Raw genomic sequence first — 18,413 nt, 5'->3', positions numbered from 1 at the left:
GTGAAATAAGCCAGACACAAAAGGGCAAATACTGTAAGAGTCCACTTACGTGAAGAACTTACAGTAGTCAAATTCAGAGACAGAGAGTAGAAATGGTGGCTCTCAGGAGCAGGCGGGGAGTGGGGATTGGGGAGTTATTGTTTAATAGGTAGAGTTTCAGCTGGGAAAAATGAGTAGGTGCTAGAGATGAATGGTGGCGATAGTACACAGCAGTGTGAATGCACTTAATGACCCTGAACTGGACACTGAAAGATTGTTAAAATGGTAAATTTTGTATTATGGATACTTCACCACAATAAAAATAATAATAATTTGGGCCATTGCCCAAATGGAAGAGCATCCAGGAAGAGCGCGGCTGGCCAGAGTGATTGGCCTTGGTCCTGGTCTTGAAGCTCTCCAGGGAAGCTGACCATCAGTCACCACCGCCTACCACAGCATCCCTGAAACAGGGAGCGCTTCCTTGCTCCTTTTTTTTTGACACGGAGTTTCACTCTTGTTGCCCAGGCTGGAGTGCAATTGCACAATCTCAGCTCACCACAACCTCCACCTCCTGGGTTCAAGCAATTATCCTGTCTCAGCCTCCTGAGTAGCTGGGATTACAGGCATGCACCATCACACCTGGCTAATTTTGTATTTTTAGTAGAGATGGGGTTTCTCCATTTTGATCAGGCTGGTCGCAAACTCCCAACCTCAGTTGATCTGCCTGCCTCAGCCTCCCAAAGTGCTGGGATTACAGGCGTGAGCCACCGCACCCAGCCAATTCCTTGGTCCTTTAGATCCACACCAGAATACGTCATCCTGGGACTGGGATGGGGTTTTGTGTCATGAGTCAGAGATTGGCTTAAGAATGAAACAGAAGAGAAATGATACTTTTTAGGTGGGAGATGTCAGTAGCAAAGTCCAGTACAAAATGTGGGTAACATCAGCAGCTTCCAAGTGATGAAATGTCAGGCGAGCTATTGCATATGGCCCAAGTAAGTGTAGCATCACTTTACCCTGGATATGCAAGGCCACACATTTAAGGGAAAATAAGTAAAGTCATATCCACAAATGGGGAGTTTCCAGTGCTCTGACATAACCCAGTAAATCTAAGGAGCTGTCAGAAATGTTCCCTTAAAGGTTTTGAGCCCATATGCTGGTTTGGCCAAAACAAACAGCCAGATAGTCAGGCATTATTGCAAGGGGCTGGAGACAACATGGTCCCGGCCTTGGGAAAACCAGGTGGATGGCCTGTTGTTCCTTCTTTAAGGGATTGTCTTTCTGAAGTGAGATGAAATATCTACCAGGATCCCAGGACAGAGAGGAAAAAGTGATGGGGGGACATCCCAGTTGTGAATCCCCCTCTCCCTTAAGGCTGCCATAGGGTGACATGCGGATTTCATCTCCAAGTCCCTGAAATCACAACAAGACAGAAGGGGAGCCCTTGAAGGCAGCTAAAAGAAACTGTAGCACAAATGAAAGTAAGTGCTATTTATATAGCAGGTAGTAAACCTATGTGGAACTGGGAACCCCCAGAGGTGGCACAAGCTAAATCCGGGAAGAGAGTTGGAAGGATGTGAAAGTGTTCATGGATGGCGGGCTGCTTGGCTGGCTCTGCAGTCCATGTCAGGCAGAAAACCATTTCTTCCTGGAGACACCCAGGCGATCTCAGAGACAGAGGGGCTCTCTGCTGCTCTGATCCTGAATGTTCTCCTCGGCGGGTCTTTCCACTGTCCACGTTCACCTTGTCTTGTCCTGAGAGTGATGGTGTCTCTGGTCATCCTCTCTCAGTTATAACCCTTCAGACACCTGAGGACTTTGCTTCTTCCCCCACCTCCCATCCCATTTATCCCATTGTTCTTTTCCAGCCTGCAGAGCCCCAGTGCTTTGTCCCTTCTTTTCAAGACATTCTTTGTGTCTTGCGTCTCCCTCCCTGAACCACTTTCCCAGCGGCTGTGCGATGGCTCACAGGGCAGGCTGAAGATGGCTAAGCAAGACCTGGGCAGGAGGACGGGCATGAAGAGAGCCAGGTGACATTTGAGGTTGCACAGGAGTGGAAACAGAGCAGCCAGAGCTGCAGGATGTGGTAACAGGTGTAAAAGGTGCCTGGAATAGGGGCAGCACTAGCCTCCTCTCCTCTTGTTTTACCCTTTGCTCAGTTGAGCTGAACACGCATTTATTGAGCACCTATTTACTCCCCATCAGGCAAGGCCCTGAGGATGAACGCCTCTTCTGACACGAAGCTGGCTGTCCATGCCTCTCCACCCCCGGAGGCTGCCCAGCGGAGGGGTCTGCCCCCAGCCTTCTATCACACTGAAATGTTTAGAACGCTGGTCCTGGGAGATGGACCTAACTCACCACTGAGAGTCTCTTTCTGCCCGGACGCTGTCATTCTCTGGCAGTTACCTATTTAGCTGTAAGGTTTTCAGGGACATAACTCTAACCACCAGTCTATGGGAGTCTATTAAAAGAAAAAACCCAGCTCTGTCATCATGGGCTTGTACAGCCCAGGGTTGATTTTCTTCCTTTCTGAAGTGTTTGGGATGCTGCGCGGGTCCCTGTGGCCCTATGCCCCGCCTCCCCAGCCGGCCTGTGAACATTCAGCTGCCCGCTTCCCCAGCTCAGTGAGTGGTTCTTTTCAGGGGCAACCGACTGCACAGAGATTCCTGAGCCATGATCTCATCGGCTCATGAGAGGCCGAGCACGTCCACCCACCGACTCGCATGGGACGGAGAAGGGCACCCTGGGGCCCAGGTGGGGCCAGGCCTGGTTCAAGGGTTTGCCCTTTGGGTTAGTGCCAGGGCTGGTGGAGTTGCCCTCTGCCTGCAGCCCTGTCTCCTGTGTCTGTCTGCAAACTCAGCTGTGGGTCCCTGCCTGGGGGCAGGACTGGGTGGCTGGTTCCCCATCTGCCATCACTCCACTGGGGGCCATTCACAGAGACCCTAGGACACAGTCTTGCAGAGGTGGTCTGGCCCTGGCTCAGATGCCTTCCTGCCCACACTCCTACCTCCAACATCCCTTTAGTCGGCAAATATTTATTGAGTGACAACTGCAGTGCTTCCCAAAGTGGGCCCATGGAGCCCTTGGATCGCAGCCATCTGGAGTGATGGCTAAAATGCTGGCTCCTGGGCACTGTGCCAAACCTAGTGCATCAGAATCTCTGGGGTGGGGCCTGGAGACCTGCATTTTAATTGGCTCTCCCCAGTGAGACTTTTGTACTCTAATGTTTGAGACTTGCTGACTGTGATGGTTAGTTTTATATGTTAATTTGGGTGGGCCACTGTGCCCAGATATTTGGTCAGACATTATTCTGGATGTTTTTGTGAGGGTGTTTTTGGATGACATTAACATTTAAATCCTAGGAGCATGAGAGGCTGGCTAGGCAGAGCTGTAGTCCCTGTTGCCAGCCCTGACTCTTCTCTGGGTAGAGGGTTCCGATCCTGGTGCTCTCCATAAGACAGGACTGAGTTCTAGGAGTGCTAGACTTAGCAAGTAAAAATATAGGTTGTCCAATTACATTTGAACTTCAGGTAAGCAACAAAGAGTATTTCAGTATGAGTATGTCTCAGGCAATATTTGGGATACACTTACGCTAAAGAATTATTTGTCATTTATTTGCAATTCGTTTATTATTCAGCGATCCTGCGACAGCTCTGGACACCTTCCTCTCCAGCACGGAGTCAGGGATTGCTTTCTGTTAATCACATGACCCTTTACAAAGGGCTTTCTCAAATGTGATCTCATTCAATCCTTGTAAGAGTGGGACAGGGAGGCATAGTAGGCATCCTCCCCCTCCTCCTCCTCATTTCATAGCAGGAGCTGAGCCTAAGAGACTGTCAGTTTCCCACCTGGGATCAGAGAGGCCCTGACTGCACAGTGTAACCATCTGGAGGGCTTTTTTTCTTTTTCAAGACCGTGTCTCACTCTGTCGCCCACGCTGGAGTACCGTGGCCCGATCTTGGCTCACTGCAATCTCCGCCTCCCAGATTCAAGCGATTCTTGTGCTTCAGCCTCTCGAGTAGCTGGGATTACAGGTGCGTGCCACCATGCCTGGCTAATTTTTGTATTTTTAGTAGAGACCAGGTTTCACCATGTTGGCAAGGCTGATCTCGAACTCCTGACCTCAAGTGATCCGCCCGCCTTGGCCTCCCAAAGTGCTGGAATTACAGGCGTGAGCCACCGCGCCTGGACCTGGAGGGCTTTTAAATCACTCAGATGTGTTTGTGTGATGTGTATGATGTCTGCAACTTACTTTGAAATGCAACAAAAAATAAAACGGATGAGTGCATGGGTAAATAGATGTGTGATAAAGGAAATATAGCAGAATGTTGGTGATAGAATCTAGATGGCGGGTATACAGGTGTTCACTGTGCAGTCTTTTAACTGTTTTGTATGTTTGAAAATATTCGTAATAAAATGTTGGGAGACAAAAAAATCATGGATGCACAGGCCCAACCCCAGATCAATGGCCCAACCAGCTGTATTTTTTCAAAGCTACCCAAGTGATCTGATCTAACCCATCATTTCTATCTGTGTACCAAGCATCACCTATAGGGTACAGGTACCTTACATCAGTGGTTCCCCAACTGAGTGTGCAATAGAGTCTGGAGGGCTGGTTAAAACACAAATTACTGGGCCCTGCCCCCAGACTTTCTGATCCAGTAGGTCTGGGGTGAGGCCTGAGAATTTGCATTTTAAACAAGTTCCCAGGAGGTGCAGATGCTGCTGGTCCTAGGAGCACACTTTGAGAAGCACTTCTTGCATCTGCACAGCCCAACACGGGGTGAGGAAGTGATGAGAGTATACAAACCACATGGTGCATCTGTCAGCAGAGGAAGTCGTTGGCTGCATGAGGGTCAGAAGGAGCTTCATAGATGAGCTGGCGTTTGGGAGAGGGCATTCTACAGGGACGGGCGAGCAGAAGCGAAGGGATCAAGGTGGGCAAGTGCATGACAGGAAGAGTATCTAGATTTGGGATGTGTTGAGGAGGTTGGATGGAGGGGGAATGGCCAGAGAGGAGGCAGGAGAGGTAGTCTGAGGCAGATGGAAAGGCCTTGCTATGCAGGGTGTTTGGATTTGGTTGTGTAGGCAGTGGGGAGCTGGTGGGGGTTTTAAGCAGCAGAATAATGTGACCAAATCATTGCTGTAGACTGTGTTCTGGCAGCTTTGTGTAGGACGGATTGGAGAGGAGAGATGAAAGATAGGAAGCTTACTTAGGAGGCTATTGTGAGCGTCTGGAGAGAGAGATGGAAGGTCCGCATAATCACAACACTAATAATGATGATAAAATAATGGCTGACATTTATTGAGTGTTTTCTAGGTGCCAGACAGTGCTATGTGCTTCCGCAAACATTATCTTTTAATCTTCACAACTGCCCTGTGTGGTTTTACAGTTGAGGGAACTGACTTAGAGAGGCTAAGGGAGCCTGGGCTAGGATTTGAACCCAGGGCTGCACGTTTGTGGCATGGGTGCTCAGTGTCAACCCAGGCTGTGCCAAGGCAGGGGGGTGGTGGGGAGGAGAAGCGGGAGAGCAGGTCTCTGCCTTGGTCTCCACCTCCTCAGGCAGACATCCGTGTTCCCTGGCTCAGGGTCTCATCGACCTTCCTTCCCCTGCCAAGGCTGAGGTGCAGCTGGGCAGGGGAGCATCCGTCACACTCCTTCCCCGCCAGCCAGCAGCGGCAGCTCTCCTGGCAGGCAGGGGATCAGCTGTGCCTCTCCTTACTCCACTGCTCCTCAGTCCTGGACCCAGGGCCCACCCTCCATCTCTCCTTGTCTGGTGCTCCCCACGTCTGCCTGCAGACCACACCTGTGGGCACTGGACTAAACCTTCTGGTAGGAAAATGACATGGTTTCCCACTCCCTTCCATTTCTCTGCTGTCCTTGTGGACCTGAGCAGAGGACACTTCCACACTCCCTCCCCAGAATTCTGGCATTTCAGATGCTCCTCCAACAGGCCTCTACGAAGATAACTCTATTCTAGTTCCATTGTGGAAAAGGAGAGCTGGGGGTGGGGGCCGGGCCTGCAGGGTGAGTCATAGATAAAGTCCTGCAAATAGTAAGCCTGTTAGCTGTTATTCTTATTATAACTGAGCTCTATGAATATGGAACTCAAGGGGCTTTGGCACCAATGGCCAGGTTTAAAGAGAGACATTCATTAAGCATTGGAAGGGTTTTGTCAGCCCTTGACCATCTTTCTGTCTCCAAGAAGGGCTTCTTTTATACCAGATCAGAAAGAGCTACTGTGCTTCTCTTAAAGACCCCCGTCCCCTTCTCTTCCCACCCCCTGGCCCAGGGCTGGAGCTCTCTATTCTGCCCACAACCAAGCCCCATGGCCTGCTCACCTCCTGGACACCATCCACCTGAGAGGTCCTCAGGCACGTTTCCCTGCCTCACTCTCCCCAACCCATACACCCAAACCCAGAACGACCAGTCACCTGCCTTGTAGGTGCTCAGGGCTGGGGCAGCAGTGAGGCTGCATCATTGCACCTGCAAAGAAGCTTTGAAGGAATGATCTGGATCTCAGGCATGTGTGCAGGCGAGTGTGCACCCACTTACACATTCCTGTGTCTGGGGCAGTGGTGGTGGAGTCCCAGGCCTGGCCTTCACTCAGACCTGTCTTTCACCTGTGTGTGTGCAGGAGTGAGGAGGCTCACCTGGCAATGGGAGTAGGGCTGGGAGCAGTTCTCAGAAAGGCTTCTGGCCGGGGCTGGACAGTGGGTTTGTGCTGGTCCCTGTTCTTTCTCCCAGCCTCCTCTCTACATCAGCCAACCACCTGCAGGCTTCTCCCTCCCCGCCTGCAAGCATGTGTCACATGGCAGGAGCAGATGGGGGGTGGTGTGCCTGGGCTCTGTCTCCCCTCAGCCAGCCATTTGCTCTCCAGATGGATCTGGGCACTGACAGGGTGTACATTCGAGGAACGGCAGCCTGCTCCTAGCCGGCCCGAGGCTGTGCCCTGCTGAGCTGGAACACAATTATGTTCTGGAAGTTCAGGAATCTGAGCTGGCAGGACCCAGAGTACCAGGAATTGGGCCTGGTGAAGAAGACTCACGGCCCTCCAGAAGGAAATCCTGAAGGAGTTTAAGGAATTTCTCCCTACCTTCTCCTCCCTCTCCGCCCATCCCCACTCCCATACCTCTGCCCCTTTGTCCTGGGCTCCACACTTGGTGGGTTGCAGATTCCCAGAGTGGGACAGGGAGGCTCCACATTACCTGCCCTCCCTGGGAATCTACAACCTCCCAAGTTTGCAGCATCGTGCAGCTCCAACACAGACCCCAGACACTTTCCCTTCACTGTTTCACTTACTGTACAAACACCATCATAAATGCAATAACATAAACCAAAAGAAACAAAACTCTGTCCATTTCATGACCTTCACAGATTAACTGGCCTCAGTGTTCTTTATTCCCTTCTGGTCCCTGTTGATGTTCCTCACTCATTTTCTTTTTTCCTCTCTAAAAGAGGAAAGGGAGCAGAATGCGGCACCCTCCACCACCCGCCAGGCTGGACCCCACTCATCTTGGGGTGGGGGTTTGAGGTTCTGCTTTTGGCTGGTCACATGGCAGAGGCTGAGTTGGACTAGCTTATGTCCTCTGGGTTAGCAGCTCATTGGCTGCCTCCCCTCAGGGCACTAGAGGCCCAGGGCCACTTGGCACCTAGACTAGAAGCTAGGGGTGTAAAGGGAGAGAAGGACATAAACGTAGCCTGAACACAGGCTGGAGTCGGGGCTCAGACTGGGATAAGAGTCCATCATTTTTCTTTCCTGCCCCAGTCTCAACACTGCTCACTCCCCAAAGACAGTATTATGAGTGATTTTTCTGAAGACCTTGGAATCCAATTATGTTTACCTCTTAGATTTCCAAAACAAGGTATATAGACACTCTGAATGACCTGTCATTAATCTGTAGGGTTTCTCCCACAGTTTCCAGGCTCCTAACTCCCAGTGGCTCGGGACCTTATCCAGTGTGAGCCATCACGGCTTGACTTGGGGAATAAGGGTGTTTCTGGGAGCCTGGATAGGCTGCGGGGTGGGAAGGCAGACCTGGGCTAACTTCCCACTCTGAGCATTTGGATCTGTAGCTGCTCTCAGGGCCTCTGGCTTCTCATCAGTTAAATGGGAGCCATGACGAGCCTTCTGCAGACTTCACAGGGAATCTGATGGCATCGTGGTTGTGAAGAGCAGCAAGGACCCACTACGTGAAGGGGACTTGCATGATTCCTGACACCACCTTTCCGCTGGTCACCTATGCTGCACCCAGCCCAGCATCCCAACAGCTCTTACCAACTCAGGTGGGGGTCTCTCTCCCCAGTGCTGGCCCAGTTACATCTGTGGGATCATCTGGAGCCAGTGGTTAAAGAGCTGAATAAAGTCAAATCATAGCACAGATAATGCAAAACAGGGTGTGATCCAAGAACAATTTTTAATTTTAATTTTATTTGATTCAAATTTCAAGGGTGACTGATCCAGGCTGAGTTTTGCACACACAAAACTGGATGAAGGGAGAGATCTGGAGTGTGCCACATGCCAGGGAAAAGGGCTGGCATGCTTTACACATGGGCAGCAGAACCATTTGTGTTACCATGTGGCTTGGAGTTGCACTGATTTAGATACATCTTAAGTCATTGCACACTCTCCATAACATTAGTTCCTGACTCCAAAAAATCTGTTTCTGCTGCTTTCCTGGAAAGGCAGGGGAGATCAGTGTTAGAGAGAGCTTTCACCAACTGCCGGCCTATTCCTTGTCACCACAGACAGTGGAGTAAGAGGGTTTAAGTTGCAGCAAGAGGAAAAGTAAGTCAGGTAGTGGCAGAGCTTCCTACCTGGAGCAGTGAGGGACTCTTCTCAAAACTCTCCACGCTGGAGAAGTGACCCAGCCATGGTGGATCTATCAGCGGATCCATGTGGACAACAAGCATTTGTCGAGTGCTTGTCCGCTCTCAGTGCACAAGTATTTCACACAAGTATTTCACCTTCACAAGTCTGTGAAGAAGTTGTTATGATTGCTTTGTTGTTGCTATCATTATTCTCTCTGTTTTAAAGAGAAGGGAGGCAGCGGGGCCCACAGTGCCTGTTGCTCCCACTGGGATCGCGTCTATTGATGAGTTCAGGAGTGGCTGACATCAGGGCTTGCACCATGGCTTCCCACTCCAAGTCCATGCTCTTCTCACCGTGCCCCACCTGCCTTCCAGAAAGCCTTGGGGAAGGCTTCTTGGGCAGAGGCCTGCCAGCACCCATGCAGCAATAAGTGTGTGAATACCTTCCCCACTGGGCATTCAGGAGGAGAGACTCACTTTCATTCATTCAATAGACACGGGCTGAGGATCCAGAGGTGAATAAGACCTTATTCTTGCTGGCTCTTGGCAGACCTGTTAATATCTTTGCTTCATGGCCCATGATGGATTTGGAAAACATTTCCGATCAATTACCTGAAGCAGAATTATCACCTGCCATATCTCCCTTCTCAAGGCTGGCTGCTTTATGAGGGTCTACACTTTCAGCCATGAGTGGGCACATTATCTGTAGTCCCTTTGGCTAAGAGCAAAGATTCCTTGCCCTTTGTTCCACCATTCAGTCATTCTCTCATTCAACAAATAATTCAGCGTCTCTTATGTGATTGGTGCTGGGTTAGCAGCTAGGGATATAGCACTGAGCAAAACAGACATGGTTCCTGCCACCAGTTTGCAGACATTAACCAGATAATTCTCCCATCCTGCTCTGATGTATTCCCAAGGACTAAGGTGATTTGTTCAGGAGTGACTTCCTCAGGCCTGGCACTTCCAGGGCACTATGCTGCCCCAGGGTCAGCCCTCCTGTCTCCTGGGAATTATAGGCCACTGGGTAGTGCTCCAGGACCAGGTCTTTATTGATCATTCCCTTTGGAAGGAGGCAAAAGACTCTCCCCTCTCCAAGCCTTCTGGCTCTTGATCCAGCCCTTACTGTGAGCTGCCCCGATGGACAAACTTAGAAGGGCCCCTAAAGGGAAGGCTATTCTGCTCAACCCCCAGATAGAGGGTATATTTTGCAAAGAGGCCCTGATTCTCTGGGCAGTTTGATGATTTGGGAAAAGCATGGGCACTGGAGTTAGGCTGTTGTAGATTTCGGTCCCAGAATTGTCCTTCCTAGCTGTGCGGCCTTGGGCAAGTCATGAACATCTCTGTGCTTTAGATCCTCAGCAGTAAAGTAGGGGCGATAATACCTACCTTGCAGGAAGGCTGTGATGATTAAACGAGATGTTCATGAAAGCTTCTGATGCATATTTGCCATTTAATAGATGTGTCTCACCCTTTCTTCTGACTTTTAGCTTCGAAAGGACACGATTACCTCTTGAGTTGACACTTACCAAAAAAAGGCTTGCAAATACTAAAAGGTAAGGAAGTGGGAAGCTCTCCTATTCTCTAGCTGCTGGGCTATAGCAGTGGTTCCCAAAGTGCGGTCCCTAGACCGTAAGCATCACCTGGGAACTTGCTAGAATTGCAAAATCTTGGGCTCCACCCTAGATTGACTGAATGAGAAACTCTGGAGAAGGGGCCCAACAATCGGTTGTAACAAGCCCTCCAGGCAATTCTGATGCACATTAGTGTGAGAACCACGAGGCAGGAGACTGCAAACCAGTTGTCAGTGGGCCAAATTCCTTCACAGATGTGTTTTGTTTGGCCTCTGTCATCAGCTGGAGCTGAGGAGCAGCTGCCCCTGAGAAGTGATGGTGCCTTCCTGAAGGGGTTCACAGTCCTCGCTCTGCCATTCCCTTTTGTGTGACACCAGCTGGCCTCACTTGGCTGCCCACCTGCTGTGGGCATCCACATTTGCAGCCCAGGCTCTAGGTCAGGGGCAAGTGTGGTTTCTGAGCCCTAGAGAAGTAGCAGTTCTGCTTCAGCTGGTCCTGAACATCAGCCGAGACACGGAGTCACCCAGCTCTGCAGGAAATAGGAACAGGGTGGACAGCTTTCTAATTCCTGAAACCAGCAGCCAGGTCCTGCTGGTTGAGCTTCAGTATTTGGTTTGAAGTATTGTGAATTCCTAGCATATAACACACACCCACATTCAACTGTAAGTCCAAAAATACCTTCCACAGCCAAATAGAGACGATTCTTACATTCCCCACTACCTCAGATTATCTGCCTCGCTGCTCTCTGCCACCTCCGCTGTTGGCACAAACTAATGAGCAGTGACTTTCCCTGCATCAGGGAACTTGGGAAAGCAGAAGGGGCCAGTGACTCCAACACCCACAGCAGTGAGAGGGACACAGAAATATCAGTGCAGGTGGGTGCCAGGAAGGCTGGGGTGACCTAGGGGCTGTGATGTCCATGAGGTGGAACAGAATGAGAGTGGAGCTGGGAGCTCTCATTGGAGACACTGGAATAGAGAATTATGATCAGAGGCCCTGGCAGTAGCAGGCATACCGACCAGGAGAGAGAAAAAAAATGCATCCAGAACCCAGCACAGGATAGGATGCAGGGAGGAAGCCCTGGGCAGTGGGAGAGGAACTGGGCTGGACTCAACTTTGGATACAGGGAATCAGGAGGAGACCTGGGTGGCATCCCTTCTCTGTGCCCCCACAGCCAGGAGAGAGCACCTTCACCTTCCTTCCTGGGGAATGTGTCTCCAAAGCATCCCTGGAAGGAGGTGGGAAGCAGGCTGACTAAGAGCATGGGCTTTGGCATCAAAGAGATCTGAGGGCAGATCCGGCTCTGCCACTTCTGGTGTGACTTTGGGCAAGCCACCCAACCTCTCTGAGCCTCAGTTTCCTCATCTGAAAAAAGGCAGTAAAGCTTATTTTATAGCCATATGGTGAGGATAAAATGAGATCACATTTGAAAAACAATTAGCACACTGTCTGTCATAGAAAAAAGAACACAAGGAAGCTTAGATATAATTAAAATTATTCGAGCACAGAACCCATGTATTTTCACCAGAAGTCCTGGTATCTGGGATTTGACAAGTTGGGGATCATTGGTGAGAAAACTGGAGTCAGATGTAAGCACTGGTAAGTGAACAGAAGATGATAGAATGCTCAAAAGAGGGGTTCTCCAAAGAGAGAAAATGACCTGCCCCAAGACTTATGGCCCATAGCATTTATTAGGATCCTTGATGAATGTTGGCTCATGTGGCAGAAAAGATGTAAGAATGTCCTGACAGTGATGGGTACCAGACACAGCTGAGGTCACCAAGAGATGTGGCTGGAGGAAAGCTACCCTGGACTGAAGGAGGAACTGTCTTTCCTGGAGCCTGGAGGATGGACAGGATGACCTCAGATGCCCACAGAGACATTATTAACCATAGGAAGATCCAAACTGACCTGATTTCCACTGCCCTTTCACTTCTACTGGAAAGAAATGTATTTCCAGTAGTGTTGGGGCGGGCGTTGGAGTAGGATACATATAGTGCAAACAGCTGCTTCTCCCACACTTCCAATCTAAGAGGCACAGCACCTTGGGGCTGGACCCCCATCCTACCCTGCTACTAGGTCACCCCCAAGGCGACCATCCCTCTCTGACTCAGGTTCATTGCCTCTAGGGAGGCAAACCCTGAAAAAAGAGCCTGGGGTTGGGGATTTGCATCCATGCATTTCCATCTCTGTTCACCTGTGTAAATGGTCCAGAAGAGAATAAAGCAGACCATAATTATCGCAATTGTAGTGAGAGGGGAGTGGCACAGATGCAGAAGTATAATCCAAATTAAACTGTGAAGGAGGTAGCTACATCGCCTCCCAAGGCCCTTTTTTACACTAATACTCTGTGAGTCTCTGAGCCTAAACCTTCCTGGGGGCCCAATTCTGATAATGTGGTGACATAAAGACCAGTTGATTTTTGGATTTACAGTTTTCTGGGAAAGTGTTGCTGGGACTTGGAGAGGATCTGCACATTTTCTGGAGAGAAGGTGATAGCCGGGGAGGTCAGGAGAGCATGGAGGATGCAGGAACACATGCTAACTCTGGTCAAGGCTGCAGTCCTTGGGCGGGCTGAGGGCTGGGCCCGGTGCATGGTCTCTCGTACACACAGTGAGAGGGCAGAGCCCTGGGCCAAAAGAGAAGTGTGCAGAGCTTAGTCTTGATACCAGCCTGCTTCTTCCCCTACCTCCTTCTCAGTCCTCATCTGGGAAGGCAGAAAGAGCCTAAGGGCCTATCTCAGGCCAGGTTCCCTGGAAGAAGCAAAGCCTGAGCAGATATTCTTGAGCAAGTGACTGACCGGGTAGTGTCCTCCAGAAGAACCAGGGTAGAGCAGAGGACGAGGCCAAGGCTACATAATCCCATGATCCCACAATCCCACGAGGAGCCCTGGAGCATGAATGGCACCACAGAATCCACTGCACCTGGAGATGTGGGGGCTGGGCTTCTATACGCCTCTGTCAGCTGGTGATTGCCCAAGTGCCTTGGAATGGTGGTGAGGGTTGTAGTCTCCAGGAGTCTGCATTGGGTTAAGGGCAGGCCTCTGGAGAAGGTTGCAGGTGTGAACTATTAACAGCCAATCTGGATGGGTGCACCCACCTATGAATGGGGCAGGCACCAACAGCACCTGCTACTCTTTCTTTCCTACGAAATGCCACGTTAATTCAACTCGAGAAGATCCTTGCTTACTTCTGAAGATAGTTTAGAAGTCGTGTGGGGGTAGTTAGGAGGAGGAAATCTAAGGTCCTTCACCACCCTAAAATCTACAAGATTACATTCAAAAGTGAATAATTGCTGGGATAATTCTTCCAAGACTCATCACATTTAAAGGCTTATTATAATAAACATTCTTAAGGCTGGGCGCAGTGGCTCATGCCTGTAATCCCAGCACTTTGGGAGGCTGAGTTGGGCAGATCACTTGAGGTCGGGAGATCGAAATCATCCTGGCTAACAAGGTGAAACCCCATCTCTACTAAAAATACAAAAAAAAAATCAGCTGGGCGTAGTGGTGGGCGCCTGTAGTCCCAGCTACTTGGGAGGCTGAGGCAGGAGAAAGGCGTGAACCCGGGAGGCGGAGCTTGCAGTGAGCTGAGATAGCACTACTGCACTCCAGCCTGGCGATAGAGCCAGATTCCATCTCAAATAATAATAATAATAATAATAATAATAAACATTCTTACAATGAATTTCCATGCTGAGTTGGCACTCCCCTCACACAAAACTGTTGCTGACAGTGGTTGTTTCACTTAAGGTGACTCAGCTAGTCAGTGTAGTCCATGTCTGACAGTACAATTTCAGGCAGTACTACAGACTTCTGGGACTATTCTTTTTAGGAGGGGCTCTTCCCTGAGCAACTCTTTAAGTCACAAACTTCTTTGCACCCTCCAAAGCATCAACTTCAAATGAAAACATTTATCAACTGTCTTCAGTGTTCAAGACACTGGTAGGTCCTGGAGGCTGAAAAAGGAAGTGGTATCTGCCTCCCGGGGTTTGCAGTCAAACCAAGAGCCATATTTGGAGCAAATGGGGAGGTTTGATTAAGTGCCAAATAAGAGGGTAGGTGGGCATCATAGGAAGTGGGGAGGAGGAGGGAACTTCTGAAGGGGAGAGGTGTTCCAGCATGGCCTTCTGAGAAGGGTCTGGAATCAGAGAGATTCAAGCTAGCTGCTGGAGAGTCCCTTCCTTCCAGCTGGTTGTTGCTGGGCCACCTGTGCCAAGAAGTGACACATTCAGCCATTCATGTATCCACACAAACCCGTGTCGGCTAAGCTCCCACTGTCTGGCAGGCTCTGAAAGGACTCCCTCAGAGCTCCCATCTCATGCGGCCATGGCCTACTCTACTATCTGCTTTCCAGTTCCTAATCCTGGGTCCTGGGCCATCTAGATTGGGAGGCACTCTGAGCAGCATGTCTGCTCTTGAATTTACCCCACTCTAATTAAACAAGTGGTCACTTACTTATCTCCCTAGAGAGAAGAGATTTTAGGGTAGGGAGTGTATCACTTAGGAATGCTTTTGGATGCATGTAACAGAAAACACCATCTACAATAACTTTAAACAGAGGGATTCATTTAATCACTTCACAAGAGGTTTTGGAAGTGGCAGCAGCTGCTGGTCTTTGCTCACTGGCTCAACAGTATCAAGGTATTCTGTTGCCCTCTTGGCTTGTCTCTTGTCTTATGGTTAAAACAGGGCTGCTGTAGCTCAAGACATCACATTCAAATGCAAGGGAGGAAGGTGGAGAAAGGAAAGGGATTGGTGCCCACTGAGTCTATCTCTTACAAGGAAGACAAATATCTTCCCAGAGCCTGTAGCAGACTTCTGCTTATTTCTCCTTGGTCAGACCTGAGCACCCGTAACTTCAAAAGAGGCTGAAGAAGCAAGTGTCTCACCTGAGGCTGGGAACATTGCCACTGTGTGCAATGTGGGAGTTTACTATCGAAGACAATGGGGGAATGAATTTCAGGGAGGCAATCACGTTAGCCACAAAGAGAGCTGGGGACTTCCTTGTATAATCCCAGGCACTGAGCTCCTGCCCCCAGCTCCTGCCCAAGAAACTTCTGGACAGCCCCTATCACTGAAATGTCAAGCTGCTTCTTCCTAGCCTGTCCTTAGATGAACCTTGAGAACATTATGCTAAGTGAAGTAAGCCAGTCACAAAGCTACCCTACTGTCCTCTTTCCTCCAGCACATGGAATCAAACACCAGCCTCCTCGCCCTCCCTCCCTGACTCAGCCAGGAGGCTGTTCTCCTGGTTTCTGCTCAGTTTCACCCACTGTGGAGCCCCTCTGGGAAAGTTAAAGGGAGGGAGAATGAAAGAGGAGGGAGAGTGTTAATTAAACACCAGATGTTTAACTCTGTTAATTAATGGCTCTGTCACCCTGAGTGGCAGCAGCCTTCTCTTCTCTGTCTCCTTCCCCCACACTATTCTCTTTTTCTCTGGAGGGCCTTGAGTTTGAAGCTAAAGAACTCAACATTTGTTCAGTGGGGCCCTGAGACCAGCGAAGGGTAAAGGGAGAAAGCTGGCTAGGGCGACCCAGGAAGAGGGGGTTCCCTTGTCCAGGAGGGAGGCATGGACATATTGGCAGTAGGAATGGAAAGAAGGAACAGTGGGAGAGAGAGACCAAAGCCCAGAGGTCACAGAGAGACATGTTTTGTTTGGTGCACATAGGGATTTCAAAAAATGCAAGCGGTTGCAAGCATTTAAAAATGGGAAAAATTTCACATAAATCCAGATGTGCAGATCTTCTTTAAAAATAGGCAGGTCTGGGCCTGTGTCCTCACACAGCAACAGTTAGCTGGTGGAAAGTAGAGCTGGGTAGCTGGTAGCTGTCCTACCCAGACGAAACGTGTGTCCTCCCATCCTCCTCTGCCTCCACCCCACATACTTAGCTCATATGTCACATGTCACCTGCCATCCCATCTGGGGTTGGGATCCACTGAGGTACAGGTGCCAGGACTCGACAGTGGGTTGCCTGTAGGAGAAGAGAGAGAGGAGAGCCTGAGAATGCTGAAACATGAGTCAGGACATTTGGGGAAATTGTAGGACCAATGACAGAAATGAGGAATGTGGGAGGAGCAGGTTAAGGGACAAAAATGGCAAATTTATTTTGGGCAGGCTGCAGTAGTGATGCCTGGATGACATGGAGACGGAGGTGGCCTGGTGGTCTGGAGTCTGGAAGAGAAGGGCTGGCAATCCGCAGAGCTGGTGGGGTAGGGGTGGAAGTGGAAGCCTTGGGGATGGAGGAAGGGAGGGTGGCTGAGACCACCCAGTATTGGCTACAGTGAGAGAAGAGGGAATTGAGGATAGAACCTTTGAGAACCACACATTTGGGAGAAAGAACCAGAAAGAAAAGTTAGGGCCAACTGAGAGGGTAGAAAGAACCCGGACTGTGTAACAACAGAGAAGTAGAAACAGGGTTCAATATTTTTATGGCACCTTCCTCTATATGATCTGTTTTGATGCCCAAGTGGTATTTCCAGAAAGCCAAGGGAGTCAAATGTTCTGCTCCTCCCGATACCCCATGTTCTCTGTCTCCTTTCTTATCTGCTACAGCTGGCTCCCCAACGAGACACAAAATCAGCCACTTATATCACAGCTTTTTGACCTCTTTCAGGCCATTTGGATTCTTATCTCTAATAACTTTAGAATAAAATCAGCCACTTATATCACAGCTTTTTCTTTTCTTTTCTTTTCTTTTTTGAGTCAGAGACTTGCTTTGTTTTCCAGGCTTGAGTGCAATGGCACGATCTTGGCTCACTACAACCTCTGCCTCCCGGGTTCAAGTGATTCTCCTGCCTCAGCCTCCCAAGTAGCTGGGAATACAGGTGCAGGCCACCACACCTGGTAATTTGTTTGTTAGTAGAGATGGGGTTTCACCATGTTAGTCAGGCTGGTCTCGAACTCCTGATCTCAAGTGATCTGCCCACCTCGGCATCCTAAAGTGCTGGGATTACAGGCGTGAGCCACTGCACTCAGCCAGTTCAGATTCTTATCTCTAATAACTTTAGAAGGAAAGGCTTGGTCTGTAATTGAAAGTTTCATTAACATCCCAGAAATGACCTGCTAGGTAAGCAATAGCCCCTGGTGCTGTCTGCTCATCTACTTTAGCGTGTAGGAGGGATGTAGCTTCTGTGACCAACACAGACACACACACAACTCTTTGCCACCCTGAAAAGTCTCTGCTCTCTGTGAGTGGCCAAAAGAACGGGGCTTTGGGGTCAGAGTGCCCTTAGGCCAGACCAGACCTGTAGCCACCCATTGTGACTTTTCCCTCCTCTCTAGCCTCTCTAGTTTATACATGTGTCAAATGAGAGTAAGGGTGGTGCGTGCATTAAATGGGATAATTTTCATGGGGGGTCAGGGGGTTGGGGAAACTGGGGCAGAGTCTGAGCCCATCACCACAGTCTGTGGTTCTTTCTGTCTCCCTCTGACACCACCAGCCCAGAAAGCAAGGAAGCAGATGTTACTGGTCTCACTTCATTTCCATAGATTTGCAGGCATCCCTTTATGTGTTACTGAAAAATTGGGTGTAAATCCTATTTTAAGAACACAGTGGAGCTCATTACTTAAAGAACACTTTGGAAAATCCTTTTGGGAAGTGAATAATGATCACCTTGTGTGCCGGTGTTGATGAATTTCTTTTTGTTGGAGTGCAGTTCACCTGGAAGGTCTTCCCGCGATCTCCCCTTTCTATTTTGTGGCCGTCCTCTTTCTCACCGGACAGACCCTGTTCTCCTTTCCTGTGCCTATCATTTCCACATCTCTGCTCCTCCCTCTGCCCCGCCCCCCGGGCCTGCATGTCCGGCTTCCTGATGTTCCCCCAGCAGTAGCTCCTTCTTCTCTGAGAACATGTGGCCATGACTTGCCGGGATCCATTTACTAGCTGCTACTCCTTCTTCAGAAATTCAGTCACAGATGAGTCTCTGGATGCCAGAAATGTGTTTGCCATGTGGGAATGACTGAGTGGGAGTCCCTAGGGTAGGTGTGGCAGGCAGAATAATGGCTCACCAAAGATGTCCATGTCCTAATCCCTAGAACCTATGAATATGG

The 18,413-nt window shown here is 49.8% G+C and overlaps 1 protein-coding gene across 1 annotated transcript in view; it reads left to right on the top strand.

Annotated features, from left to right (window-relative positions):
- The window catches only part of SEMA5B (semaphorin 5B), a 118,568-nt gene that overhangs the window by 46,445 nt on the left and 53,710 nt on the right, over positions 1–18,413 (top strand). The gene's annotated exons all lie outside the window — the stretch shown is intronic.

Source organism: Nomascus leucogenys, chromosome 21, assembly GCF_006542625.1.
Source record: "Nomascus leucogenys isolate Asia chromosome 21, Asia_NLE_v1, whole genome shotgun sequence".
Lineage (NCBI taxonomy): Eukaryota > Metazoa > Chordata > Mammalia > Primates > Hylobatidae > Nomascus > Nomascus leucogenys.
This window is presented reverse-complemented; position numbering and strand designations above follow the sequence as displayed.